This window comes from Rhea pennata, chromosome 2 (assembly GCF_028389875.1).
Source record: "Rhea pennata isolate bPtePen1 chromosome 2, bPtePen1.pri, whole genome shotgun sequence".
Taxonomy (NCBI): domain Eukaryota; kingdom Metazoa; phylum Chordata; class Aves; order Rheiformes; family Rheidae; genus Rhea; species Rhea pennata.
The window spans coordinates 92,733,469-92,748,719 of NC_084664.1; the positions used below are offsets into that span (position 1 = coordinate 92,733,469).

General features: G+C 40.4%; 1 long non-coding RNA gene across 2 annotated transcripts in view; it reads left to right on the forward strand.

Moving 5' to 3' along the window:
• Positions 1-14,307: 14,307 nt before the first annotated feature.
• Positions 14,308-15,251, forward strand: part of LOC134137212 (uncharacterized) — a 61,141-nt gene continuing 60,197 nt past the window's right edge. For both annotated transcript variants that reach the window (XR_009957642.1, XR_009957641.1), the window contains exon 1: positions 14,308-14,485. This is a non-coding gene — a long non-coding RNA (uncharacterized LOC134137212). The remainder of the gene's footprint in view (positions 14,486-15,251) is intronic.

Genomic DNA, 15,251 nt, shown 5'->3' on the forward strand with positions numbered 1-15,251 from the left:
ATATTTAAGAAGTAGGCTCTTCATTTGATTCCTAGCCATAGTTTCATGTGAAGATAACTTTTGTGTGGTTGTCCCTGGAGGTTGTGAGTAGGATGCTGGAGAAGTCTGCAGGAGTTTTAACAGTTGTCTTTTGGGAAAAATTTGTACTAATTTAAGTGAGCAACTGTCCTCAGTGCTGCTGCTTTAAAGAGTGGGTATCATATTCCATATACACTGCCTGGCTCAGTGGCAGGTGCATGCTGAATCTAGAAGGCAAAATACAAGGACATTTTTCTTTTTTCTGGAGCCACATTGGGGCAGAAGAGTCACGGGGGAGTTCTTGCCAAAGTGGGTATGGTCTTTGGCCATCATCCATCTGCTCCCATTCTGAGTATGACCAACACTTGACCGTGTATAGGGGTGTAGCTGTGCAGGTGATTTACATCTCTGAAAGTGACTCCAGAAGTAAAGTGCTTTCCATGAGATGGTGATCCAGGCAAGGCTGAGAGAAGCATTCCCAGAAACTAAAGAGAGATGTATAAAATGCCTGCTATTGAGGAATTACTGGAAAATCACTTTACGGTTAATTAAAGCATATTCTGCAGCTTTTCCTTCACAATTTATTCCATCACCCTTTCTTGGGAATATAAAGGCAGTAAGCCCTTCTGTAACTGATAATAAAAGTCCCTCCTTCCCACCTCCCCTCTCCTATACTGTAGGTAGCATGACCACACAAGAGAGGTTCTGTCACACCAGAAAGTGGTCCTATCTTTGTGTCAGCTGCCAGAGAGAATCTAGACTTCCATTGACCATTCAAATGACTGTTCAAGTTAGAGGACCACCTCACACAGCCCAGTTAGTCATCTTTTGGATGACTGATTTCAGAGTCCAGATTTCAGTCTAGACTGAAATCTTATTATCTTCCAAAAAGATTTTTTTCTGATTGCAGTGAGGTCATTGCTGTTTTGGCATTTTTTCCCAATATTTTTATGATGCTCACTTTAACATACTGCACATTTTTCATTTTGGGACAGGCCTAAAAAATATGCCCATAAATGCCACTTCAACTGGGTGAATGCTGCTTTTTATCACTGCATTGCTAAAGGCATTTCTGCTGTTTTCACAGACCACTGTTTTGGTTTGCTGACGCTGATACTGGTTTCAGTGCAGGCACAATGGGTTAACATTTTCCTGCTTGTTGCTGTAGTGATTGCAGCTCTGAGACCAACCTGTAGCAGGCAACAGACTACAGTCCTCTTATCACAGATGCACATACAGGCCAGCACATATTTTTGAGAGGAACATTTTGGGGACAGAGGGAGGCAAGATAGGAAGGAGAAGACCTTTGGACATTTTCTGATGAAACAGAATGGTTTTGGGAACAGGAGACATGTTAATTTTCACTTTCCATGACCTAGATCTTTCCTTACTGTGCAGCTTCTTGTTATATGGGAAAGGCCTATTTGTTTCAAAGTACTCTGATAAGGAGGGTACAACCTCAATGGACTCAGCTGGGGCACATGATCCTGGAGTCTTGAGGAAGAGATGCAAGGAAAGAAGGCAGCACATACAGCCATGCTGTCCCACGAGCAGAGTAGCATTGCATCATGGCAGGACCTGCTGCTGTTCCAAATGAGAAATAAGTTATATTAGCCTCCTCTTAGATCTGCTTAGCTTCTTCTCCTGGCTGGGCTAGCTGTCCTGAACAGTGGGAAAAGGAGGCAACATTGTTTCATCTGATACACTTCTTTTAGGGGTTCATGCGGGGAGCACAGGAGAATAAATATACTTCCTTCCCTGTGGGAGCCTGTTGCTTGGTCCAGTGAGATTACCAAGACTAGCCTCTCACAACTTTGGTCCATGTTGAAGTTGTCTTCCACTGCAGATCCTTAATTTTCCTTTACAACACTCTATAAAAAACATCACCACAAAATCCCTCTCTGCTTTTTAAACTAGCCTGAGCAGATGCTTAATTAAAAACTACCATCAGCAGTATGTAGCAGAGCATTAGAAACTCTCTGTGGCAGTTTCTCAGCACAAGTACTTCTGTGTGGTTACAGTCACATGTTTGATTGACTTGGTTCCCAAGCTGATGTTCACAGTGCTGTATTCATCTTGCTCAGATGACTGTGACATGCAGCTCGAATGCACTGATGTTGACAGTGAATGTGAGGAGAACCAGACAGATGACAGCATTTCCATTTTTCAGAGCTGATGTAAGATGATTTGTCACCTGATGGTAGGCCATAGCCTGTCATTTATTTAGCTACAGCTGTAGCATGGGTAAAATGATCAAAAATGAGAGAGAAGTGACAAGAAGCAAAAGAAGAAGAGAGACTATTTACGCCCACCTCCTCTCACAAAATTGCACAAGCATCATTTGTCTTAATGAATGTAATACTGATCCCATATCTCACATCTTCCTGCTATTTCTACCAGTGGGAACAACACTGGCAACCCTTCCATGGCTGCATTTCAGGGGACTGAGTTGCTCAGGGCTGTTTTAAGGCAGTGCCACATCCATTCCAGATACTAAAGACCACTATCTGAGGTGGCTAGGAGTGCAAAAGTACAGCAGCTAGAATCTCAGAGGAGATTAAAAAAGTACAAACTTAGCCAAGCTCTTGAGCTGGAAGCTGTAACAGGCTGTTGTAGGAGGTGCAGAAGAAGAAGAAGAACTTTAAGGATATATTTGGTACAGTGAAACTACAGCACTTAAGCAATATTTAGGAGCCTTTCATGGCAGGGGATTAATGGACCACCTTTCCAAGTCAGCCAGCTTGTGGTCTCTATACAGTTACTGGGGAGACGAGTGTAGGAAAGAAGCAACTCTGTGTATACTTGTCCTCTGTGCATCCTCTTATGCTGTTCCTTGTTTGGTTGGCCTTCTCTGTAACACTGGAATAATATTTGTATAGCACTAGACTGCTCAGAGCTCAGAACAGCAGCTACATCAAAAGGTCAGTATTCAGAAATGTCTCTCTAATTCCCCTACCTGTTTTCATATTACCAAAAAATAAATAGTTGGACCCAATGGTGGAGCACTCTACAGAAGCAGGGGATGTGCGAACTGCTCTGTCCCAGGCTTTTTGCTAGGATCTGTGGGGCTGAGCTCTTGTGAGTCCCAGATCGTTCCCTACTTCAGGTGTTCTCTGGGACATGGGAAATAAATTGCTGGTGGCCTAAATGTGCAGAAAACAATGATGTGCACTGGTTACCATGTTAGGGGCTTTGGAGAGAAACAGATCTAGGGTCCTGCCCATATCTCTCATTCCTCATTTGCCTTCTCACAGAGGAGCAGAAAGTCGGTAGTGCTCAGTTTGCTCCTCTCTGGTTCTGAGGGTCAACCAACTTGCACAGGGATTTGTGTGTATGGGAATTTGTTCCTGTGTATCCTTAAAGCCTTGCTTCATTCTGTAAATCATGTTCTTGTCCCTAGACTGGATTAAAAAGGAAGCCTCATGTTATACGTGATATTTCTGTGACAAATGTTGCATTTTTCTTAGTTATCATCTACTTCTGCAAAGATGACTGGGGCACCACAGTTGACAATGATGAATTATTTAGAGCAGACTGACAGCCATTTTTCCGGTGGTACCATCTGCCATAAAGATCACATTTTGTCTTAGCAGTTTCCTCCCTTTGTTATTCTTTGAAACAATATTTGGAGATTGGGAGCAAGGAGGAATGGCTAACCACCTATGGGCCATGGTTTCAGTATGTTCAGACACTTCTGGACAACAGTGTTAAAGGTTAAACACTCTTTTGGCATTTGATGGGAAAAAATGTAACAAAGGTGGAGTGAATGATGCAACCCTAGTGTGAGCTTTAACTGTTTAGGATGTTTCCCATGTGCATCCTTCTCTCGTCTCCTTGGTACAAGGGTCATGTTGTGGGCAAGGAGGAGGTGTGACTGGAGCAGAGCTGGCAGATGGTCCCCTGAAGGTCGTTTCTTGTTGCTCTCTCCTGTAGTGATGCCATATGCTATGCAGGGGGATGTTTCCCTCCTCTTCATGGAGTGTAAACTCATCAAAACAGTAAGTGCAGCATACCATCAACTCTAAGATCTTCAAGCTTCTGATTAAGTCCGTGGCTTTAAGACATTTGTTGGTATGTTGTCAATAAAATATAAAGTATGTTTGAAAGGAGGTTAAAAAACATCTGTCCATGATGAAGATGGATTTTTCTCCTTAGTGATTTAATTTTTATCTCCTGAAATTCTCTTTTTGCCTATGAGAATTTCTTTCTAAAATCTTTCATTGTAATCTGTGCATGTCAAGAATGTGGACAGTGTGCCAGAAGAGATTTGGAGAAACTGAATGTCACCACTGCTTTTGGAAGTATAGCTGCTCTTTTTAGCTTTTGGTAAAGGCAAGTATTTCCAGCAGAAAATACCTGGAGAAAATTACCATGGCAGTTGGAGGGTAAGCAGGAGGGTAAGCCAACACAGAAGAAGTTGGCTGTGCCTTGAATGGAGTTAGTGTTCCTGAGTTGACTGTGGAAATTTTACTCCATCTCATAGTGGAGTCTTTCTAAACTGCGAGTCTCACAGTGAAAACATATGAAAGCCATTGTTGCTCCATATAGTATGTGAACATTCAGAATTTTTCTTCCTTTTTTGTTAATTGTGATTAATAATATCAAGAGAAGATTTTTATTCTGAAAGAATAAATAGAGGCATAGAGTTTATAGAGGTCCAAAGCCTGACATACTTTTTTTAGGCAAATTTATCATCAAAGTCAAAGGGAGTGAGCGCTGTCTTAGTAAAGTGATATAGCAGGAGGTTTTTGCCCACTCAAATCATTTGAGCGGTTTTAGAAAGGTCTCCAACTGTCTTAGCATTAAACCACTTTATGCCACAGCAGCAGTGCTCACATTGCTCACTCACTCATCAGTGCTGGTTATGGACTGGTTGAGCCAAACAGTAAGTATAACCCTGAACTTCACGAACTCATGGAGGGAGGGGAAGTTTTTCTGATGTGAGTCAATCCATTTTCCTAGGGCTAAGATAAGGATCCGAGAGTTTCCAGTAGGCACGCCACCAAAGCTCAAGCGGGTATAGCATGTCTTTTGTTTCCTTTGCTCTTAGGGTTTCATTAAAATATCTTTGGCAGCCTGTTCACAAATTTACTATTAAAGTTCTTCTTAGAACACAATGCTTCATAAGCCGTTTAGCCAGTTTGTGGGTTTAGGATTGCAAGGACTGAAGGTTAATAAATCAGCTATAAAAACAGTGATATTTGGCACTACTATTTGAAGTTTTTAATATTTAACTGTGGGTTATAATTGAATACTAGCAGTATGTACAATTAAACAACTTTTCTCAGCAATACGTGTTCATAATTAACTTATTCTTTGTGAAAATTTTGACCTAATGGTGGATTTTGTCTTGTTTTGGCTAATTACTAACAGATACCCTGTTAAATATCTAATTTTTGGCATGTGTATTTAACAAACTACACTGCTTATGTTGCTAGATGGGCCTTTTCCCCATCAGCCTTCCTCTGTATTCTAAAAACATATCTAGTGTTCATACAGCTTCCTTGGTCACTTTTGCCTCGGTTTGGACCAGGCCAATACTTTTGTACCTTGATAAGATCAAGCATGTGGAAACTACAAAGATTAAAGGAAAACAATGATCAAATTAGGTTTTGCTTTTTTCCTTTGACCTTCAAAGAAGATTAATCAAGCAGATGCAGGTAGATCCACTGGCTGAAAGCACAGAAGCACTAGTGTGGAAATTTAGAAATCCTCATCTGACTACTATTCATACCACTTTCCCACTGTAGAGTGAAGCAATTTGAAGCACTGATGGCTGGTATTCCTGACGACTTGCAGTACTATTTTAGCCACTATGTAGGTGAAGACAGGAGAGTAGTACAGCCAACGTGCATGAGCATTGCCTGACTAGCTTGGGCTCCAACACTGCTTCCACAGACAGAGGCTTTTCAATATTTAGAAAGGAAGTTCTGGTGGAGAAAGAAAAGGCAGATAGGATATTCTTTTAGGAAGCAAGGTAAGATTGGTAAGCTAATGCTGTCACCCATAATTATTGTATGTTAGGAAGTAAAGCACCTAGCTATAAATTCAGCACCATAGTGCTCTGCCCATATATCATGTCCTATAAGATGTTTCAATTAGCATTGGCAAAAAATGAAAAGCCACCTTCTAAAATGCCTTTTTCACATTTCTCCTATACCAAGCAAACCTTGCTGTTATCTGTTGTGAATGTGGACAGTGAATGTTTTGTATATTTAGCTGCTTATGTTAGGCATCAGTTCGATTCAGTTTAATTACTGTTTTGTATGGGCTGATATAGAGCTCTAATACTTTGCTCTACTGATTGTCAAGTGATGCTGGGTACAGAAATGTCAAAGGGGAAGAACCAGCAAGACTATGTCCAAATATCATAATTAATCTCCTATTATATAGCACCTTCATCTAATCCCACAGGACACACACAGAATTTAAAGTGCTTGTATAAGAGTGCTGCAAAGAGGGTTCATGCAAAGAGGGTTCATGCATGTGTGATGACTGAAGTTTATGTTCTTCTAGGATAGAAAGTGACAATTATTTAATACGATATGCTACTAGTGCATAAGTGAAAACTAATTTATTCAATAGAATCAGCAGCAAGATTTTTTTCTCAGGTGGCAGAATAGAGTTACCTGAGTGGGTATTTGGCTAGCCTACTGGAGTTGATGTGTAAATTCCAGAGCAAAAGTTAGGATTTGATCTCTGATCTCACTGGTGGTCAAACCTTAGATAACTCATTTGAAAAATGAGGTTTTCAGCAGTACAGTGCTTACTGCTACAATGACTTACTTTGTAGTGCTGTTGCTGAGGGGAAAACTGATTTCTCTTTCTGTGAGGAAAACGTGATAGGGCCTGGCCTTCCCCTTTTCAGGGAATAAGGTTATAGCCCATGGCTCAAGATACGTTGCTGAGTTTTCCTTAGGTTTCAGAAATTTTGTTACTCGATGAAAACAACTCCTGTGTTTAATTTGGCTGGGAAAGTAGTAAGTAGTATAATCGACATAGCATAGGCTGGCATGTGAAGAAGATGGTAGAAAGATACAGAGCAGCCAGGTACACAACCCCATGTGGAAGACAGAGTTGCTGAGAGCTGGGGAGATTAAATTCATCTGCAATGGAAGTGCTGCTCCTGTGGATGAGCATGACACTAGAGCATGTCCATGCAAAATGGCCACCTGTAGTGCCTGCTTCCTACCCTGCTCTTCCAGAACAGCCACTTCTTGCATGAAGTGAAGATCTTTGTGTTCATGGGAGTGTATGACAATGTAATGTGCCTTTTGGAAGGGTTACAGCAAATTCTGAATGATACATGAAATGAGAAATCCCTGCTTGGTGCGTAGAAATCATGTACAGTGCTGGATGATAAACTGCCAACAGCTCAAACAAGGGGCTCCTTCACAGATTTTCCACCTCAATCAGCAGTGCAGTTGACATCCCTTGAGAAAAATCTCTCCTCTGTTTTTATTTTCTGTACAAGCAAAAAAATATTCTCCAGTCCTACCCACTGCCTAAAATACTCATTCTATAATCTTTCTTTGCTTTCAATTCAGTTCTATAGGTATACATCCTCCCCCTGCCCCATAACTCATTCAGGCTTCTTCTACAAACTTTTACAATTTATAGATTCATTCTCTATACACCAGAAGGAAAGGGCAGGCAGATCTTAATCAGTGATTTAGTCTGTGAAATACAACATTTGATGGTAAAGTCTTATGCAAAAATTGGTAAAGAAATAAACAATAAGGCTAGGTAAAAGTTAGAGTGATCACCTGGTTTAATATTTCCATTCCAACAAAGCAGCAGATTTTAAAACTACCAAGCCCCAGCTAGTGCATATTGGAACTAAGAAGAGAATTGATTCACATCTTGGAAAGTAGTGACTTGCAGAAAGACCTAGGTGTCATCATAGATGATTGCTTTAACTTGAGTTTTTACTGTTGTGCTTTATATTTCAAATAATTGAAGAGCAGCTGAAAGGTGGCTCTTAAGAAGATACCTGATAGCAGAGGCTTTTCCACCTGGCTGACAGAAGCTGAAGTTCAGCCATTCCGTCTTGAAATGAGATGCTGCTTTCTGCCCATGAGGTCTATTAAACATTGGAGTGCCCCTCTGGGGAAGAGATAGAGAGCTGTAGCTGCTTGAATGAAGCCTTTGAGATAAACCTGGGCTGGATAGTCCAGGCTGTGGCTCTGTAATGCTGGCCTTCTACCTACACCTTCCATCAGAGGAAAGCATTGCCCTCCAAAGCTTACACCCTGCATCGCCAAATTAAGGCAGTTAATATTAAGACAATTACTAGACCTAAATATTTTTTCAGTGAGTTATCTGAAAGAGGTCAGGACAGATTTCTTTTCCTCTCCTTCCCTCCTATATGAACAAATAATACTTCATGTTCTTTTTATTATTATTTCTTGCTTTCATGTGCAGCATTTGAGATTGGTCTCTGCAGGAGATCTGTTTGTAGGTAGTATAGAGAGTAATTATGGATTGCTGTAGTTGGGTTGGAAGAGAATTTTCCCTGGGTCAGATTGGCAGGCTCTGTGGATCTTTCACCTCGTATAGCATGAGGTGTGGTTCATCTGCTAGGATCATTTATGTACATCTCACATGATTAATTCCTTGCTATTGCAGGGCTTCCTTGGGTCTTGCCAATTCTGTGTCTGAGAGAGATTAGTTTCCTAAGGAGAGAAGTGCTTTACCCTCACTAAAGTCTTTGGGCATCAATTAGGATATTTTGGTTAAACTTAAAGGTCTGTGAGTATACAGTAGGTGGATCTGGTATCCTTTTAGGCCTTAATCTTTAGGGAATTATATTTCTTTATGTACCATCTGATTGGTTAGGGCTATGGTGATTATTTCGGAAAGGATGCTCTTCTGTTCTGAAAAATCTGAAAAATAGCCTGACTTCTTCAGAGGGCTTATCCTGGCAGCCTGAGAAAAGCTTAGTTTCTCCAGACAAGCTTGCAACAGTTTACTTGCCAGAACCAATTGACCAATATCCTCCAGACTGCATTTCTGTGCATAAAAACATACAATTCTATAGACCGATCTCAGCTAGGAGTCTGCATTGTCAGAAAGGATGTCCCCTTCCATTAACCTTCTGGCTCTGTGCAGAAACAACTAGTGTGAAAGAAAAGATCATTCATTTAGAGTATGTTCTTGTCATAATTAAAGTAGCCATTTAGCAAATGGATTTCTTTTATGCAGCATGCCACTACTGTAGGACTATCATTTTTACCGTGATTTTTCAACATCAGTGAAGTCAGTGAGTTATTCTTGAGTTTAAATTCTATTTTAGAAAATCATACAGGTTGGTGCTTAAGTCTGTCTATTCAGCCAAATAACAGAGCTTGTCTTTGAAACATAGACTTTCCTGACTCAGAGGCCCTGTGATATAACCTGACCTGCTGTATATGCAGGCAAGTGTTTGTGAATGTTTGTGGGTATAATGATATACTATAATTGGCATTATGAGAAAATTCCATTTCACTAGAGCTGGAATTTCACCATACAGGTACATGCTGGTGTGCAAAGATAATGTGTGTGTGTATAAAATGCTAAGTTTAAGCTCTGCTTTTTATAGACATGTAGCAGCACAATAGAAACAGACATCATACAAGCAGCAGTGTTTGACAGTTGCCTTTCACTTCCTGATCAGAGAGAGATACATTTGTATTTTTCACGAAATGGCCTTTGCAGGAATGCTGTAAGCAATCAAGATGCACCCCGTGCATATCAGGAGAAACATCAGGAGAAATGTGCGCCACTTGCACACATTTGTCTTCATAGCATAAGGTAGAAAACTGCAGCAATTGTGCAATTCCATTCTAGTGCTATCTGTTTTTCACTATCTTTCTTCTGTGCAACCCAAACAAAAAACTTTAAAATAAAAATAATTGGAAATCAGAATAAAGTATTCCTTCACTGAGCTGTCCTTATAATTCGAATGAGTCATTTAGATAACATTCACAATACCAGCAGTTCCAGGGCACTTCAGAGAATACACAGAGACATTTGAAACAAAAAGTGTAATGTTCTAAATGGAATTAGATGAGCGAAACCGTGTCAAACAGAGATGAAATATAAATAAGTGCTTTAGGCCCACTCCATGAAAAATGTATGCTCTTTTTTTTAAAAGCATTTTTCTTCTGCAATGGTTTCATTTCTGTAGAAACCAGTGGTTGGTCAGAGTTTGTTGTTGTTGTTGTTGTTGTTGTTTTTGTTTTCTCCCACCGAAGTAGAATGTGCTTTTGTCACTCAATAAACCTTTCTTTCCACTAAATGTCTGTCTCTGTACTAAGCCCCCAAGGAACTGTACAAGCCAAAGGCATATGGAAACAATAGGCATTCCATGTTCAAACGTACAACCTACAGAAAGTTCATTTGTCAAAAGTCTGAGGAACATTTCCAAGGAGGCTGTTTCATAAACAACATCCGCATGGGGCAGACCTAACTTGTGCTACTGCTTCTCATGCACATATTCCGTAAGAATTTAATATGCTATTTACTCTCCAATTAATAGTTAAAGCAACGTTTATAGAAAGTTTTTCCAAATCCCAAGTTTAGTTTTTCTCTCTTCCCCCTCCCACCTCACTTCTTACATCTCTTCATATTTTCAAGGCATCCCAGCCCATTCCCTTGTTTTTACAGAAATATTATCCTAGCCCCTCTGTTAAGACCAAAGCAGTCACAGACCTTTTTGATCTGTTCAGTTTATTTTCATGTCTGTTGGATTGATGCTGTTTCAATGGTAAGCATTCAGACTCCACCATGGTATTCACCACTGATATCTTTGAGTTAACAAATGTCTAATGCTAATAGCAGTATTGGAAGTTAATCTGACCCTTTCATTCATCCCTGAAAGACAGAAGTCTCACTGGTTGGTACTCTCTAGCAGAAAGCAATGCTTGCTTTTTAAAACTCTAATTACTTATGTACAGTTTTTGCCTTTATTCCTTGGCTTTGTAGTAATGAAATATTTTAAAGGCAATTAAGATCCTGATTCAGTGAAGCTGTGAAATCACTTTGGCTCCTATGGACCTCAACATCTTTCCTGATCAGACCCTAGATTTGAGGCAAGGAAAAGGGAGAGGACTTTGTCAACAGTTGGATGCTGTGAGCATTATCCTGAGCTTGTACTAGTATAACCCAGAGCTGTGACCAACAGAGCTGAACAGCTGTAAGCCAGCTATATATGGGAAATAGATATGTGCGTAGGACACGCATATGTTCTTATATAAGGCCACAAGTATGCACATCCTTTAAAACATATGGAGAAACCCTTGGAACATACAGTCTGTCAAAATAGGCAGCTGATTCAGAGTGCTCTCATTTATAAATGGAAGTAACTAGATTCTGGATTAGACCACTCAGATTTTACCTTGGTCACCCAAATCCCATATCTAGTACTTAAAATCTCAGGTAATAGTTTCTGTTATCTAAAGAAGATAATTAAAAGATGTCATTAGAAAATTCATTCCTAGGCCACAGGTCCTAGTTGCCCACAAATGCAAGATCTGGTTTTGATCTGTTATTAATAAATGGCCATCAGTCACTCCTTACTGTTATAAGTGCTTTAAAGGTGACTCGAAATCAGAGGTATATTACATATATCTCTGTGCAACACCTCCTAACCCTGAAAAAGTGCAAGCAGCTTTTAGCCACTGACTGGATTTCAAAAGCAGCGTTTGCAATTAATAGGCACAGAAGAGTGAAAACCACCCAATGACATCAGGTGCCTAAAGAACATCATAATTTCCCCTCAGTGATATCAAACTTTTCTGGACAAGCAGTTTCCAGCCTGACAGGACTCTGCCAGAACTTGTATCTCTCTGTTGCCTGAGCTGTGTGGGGACGCAGGTGAGCAGATGAGAGCCAGGCCCACAGCTTTTTTTGACAACCTCTGTCAGGTTTCTCCAATGGAAGTACTTGCCTCAAACCATGAGGTTACCAGTAAATTTTTGTTCTGTTCTATCTCTGAAAGCTGTTAACTTTGCAAAGTTTGACCAGTGTAAGAAGGGAAAATGGCACAGTTTGACTCCTGTCTTGTGATACTGCATGGGAATACAGACCAGACCTGTTCTTACAAGGTGGAATCTGGGTCTCCTCATAGCAAGTGCAAGTGTGTTTATGGCTAACTAATGGCAGCACCTTTTGTCCTCTCAGAATCAGGGCCAAAAAATCTCCGGATGCAAGATTCTGGCACAGTCGGTGTGTTTCATTGCCCTCTGCTGGCCGGTCCACTATAAGGCTGTTCCTGTTCCCAGTTGTAGGAGTATGTGCTGCTTGTGCAAAAGATCGACTGACAACTCCCATGGGAAACTGTTCACAATCATACTAAAGGGGGAAGCAGATGAAAACTGGACAAATATTGGTCAAGGCTTTATTTTGTAAGAACTGTTGTTTGCTGTTGCTCAAGTTTATGGTGAGAGTTGCAAAACAAGAACAATGGGCCAAGGTCTGCTATCAGTTATCCCCATGTAAATCTGGAGACTTCTGGCAGAGCCAGGCTCATCACTCTCGATTTATACCTGTGCAAATAGAGCTGAGAAGTTGCTCAGAGCAAGGGAAGAGCCTTTTAACTGCTTCACCATTAATCTATGTTAAAGCTATGAGTTTGCCCTTGTAGCACATGGCAGCCTCTTAGAGCACATACAAGAAAAAAAAAAAAATTCTCGGAGGAAATGCAAGTGCATTCAGTACCAAATAGTCACTGAAGCCAAAATAAAAGTGGGTTGAAGTTAGAGCCTTTTCCTGTAATAGATACTACTTACACAAGCAACCTGCTCTCTGAGGTGGGCACCTCACCTCCCAGGTGTTGTAGCCTTAAATCACTGGCAATCCTTGACATGTTACATTGGATATTGGCAGATGAGATCAGCTTCTGCTTTCAGTTGTGCCAGTATTAGAAGGGTAAACCTAGATTTACACCCATGGAACTGCTGTCTAAGATGTGGAAGAATATGAATGTTTTAACATAAATGACCTACTACAAAGCATTGTGCTTCATTCTTGGTAGAAATGGTTCCCAGGAGAGAGATCCTGGGAAAGGGAGCGACAATCTTGGAATCAAATGCTTTCATTTTTATTTATGTTAGTTCGTTGACTTCAGTGCCTGTCTACATATATGTTGATGATCATTTGCATGTCTGTGGTATTTTTATAGGTAGGGAAGATGTCAAGTATATTTAACACTGCACTTCCAGGAATAAGTCTTTACAAGTCATGGCAAAAGCACGGTAGGAAGTGAGCCAGAGAAGCAACGCTTTTTTCCAATTATGCTGAGACAGTTTTGGCTCCACAAAGTTATTAGTTATCAAAAAGAAGTCTATATCAGGAGAGTCAGTGGAGAATTTTCTTTGTGGATTGTTTGCATCCCAGCTACTTTTGCCTTGCATTTGTCATGGAATATATTAAAATAGTCATATTGCACAGTCCACACAGCATGTCAGCTTTGAGACAAGTACTCTGAAATGTGCTCACAGATGATAAATTGCACACTATGTCAACTACATCTTTGTCATGAGATTCTATTTTCTATTTTTAGTTGAAATGAAACACTTGAGAAAAATTCTAAACCAAAGCAATTTCACAGAAATCTCATAAGTTTTTCCTTATGTGTGTATCAGTTAAAAGACCCTCCTGTGCTATCTTTTTGCTCTGTGGGGGCTCCAACAATCAACTTCTGAGATCAAAGTAGGATGCTCTCAAGATTGTGAAACTTACAATGTGTCCATGTAATCTAGCTAGTGTGCCTTTGGAGTATGTTCCCTTTCAAACATTAAGGGGAAGGAACACTTGATCACAAGACAGTGCAAATATGTGCAGAATTTGATACAGTTTTTGGAACTCAAAACCCATTATCTCCATAGCAGATGAGATTATTTAGTTACTTCTTTGACTTGTCGTATTTGTTTGCTTGAAGCTGTCAGTGGTGTCTGTGATGTAGTTTACAGTTCTTTTTGATTTTTTCCCTTCTTTTAAGACTTTCCTTTCCATTTATGCACCTTACATAAGTAATCTGCTGCAATAGAGTTGAGGCTAGCAGAAACTGGAAAAAGGATATGTATTTGGAGACAACATGAAGTCTCCTTGGAAGCTAGAAATGCGGCTCTATCTTTCCTCTATCTATTTAGGAGAAACATGTCTGGATAACAGTGATGACTGACTCTGACTGGGGGATCTTCCAGGTAATGCTTCCCAAGCCTGACAAGATATGCTGCAACATGCTGAATGATGATTTAAGATGTGGAGTTGTTGCAATGTCTTCCTCCTGCCTTGGGCACGCCAGGTCTTCATGTGATGCACAAGGGAAGCTTCTTGCCTCAGAACTGGGAACTTGAGAGAATCATCCAAGCAAGGAGCTGCCTAAGTTTAGTGATGAGCAAAGTGCCCAAGGAGAAAGGCACAGACCCAAGGAGATCAGCACCCTCCATATGGGATTCCCATGGCAGAGCTTGCTTGAGAAAAGGTTTGTAGTTTTTTATGTGGTGAGCAGGGTGTTTGTCCAGGAAGGTGTGCTGAGTTCAGATCTCTGGACCCCATATCCTGGGGAAACCTGGATCAAAAACAAGCTACAGCTTTCTTACAGTTGAGATGTGCTATTTTGTATGATACCAGCTAGAGGTGTTATATTTTCCATGGCCTCTGAGGCTTCTCCCTGCTGCTGCTTCACAAAGTGTACTTTATGCACAGCTCTCCCTTCTTAACTCTAAGATAAGCTTTTGTGGCTTATTTCAGGCTTACATACATATAGCTATGCTTTTAAAGGTAACTGTCACTTGGATACTAGAATAGCTGACCCTGTAAACCTGAAAGTATGGATACTTCTTCAGTATGGTATGTTCCTGCATCTATCTGACTGTGCTCTAAAACTGCAGTGGAAGTAGGAATGCCTTGGATTTAATTTCTCTTCAGCTTCCTCTGTAATCTTAGCCCTGAATTGATCTGAGTGCAGTGACCTAGCTTAAAAATGCCTATGTAGGGCATTAACCACAAAAGAAACCATTGTAATATCAGTGTGCTGCTGCATCAGAAAGGTCGAGATAGTTACTAAAATTCAATTGGACTAGAAAGGCCATTGTTCATATTTAGCAGCTATTTTACAAATACTAAGCTAATAACTTGTGTCTGGCAAAATAGCTGTATCAGTTGGCTTTTATTTGCCTACAGAGAATCTCAATGAAGTCGATGAGTTTTTGTATAATAGATAGGCAGAAGGATTATTTTAAGAAAAT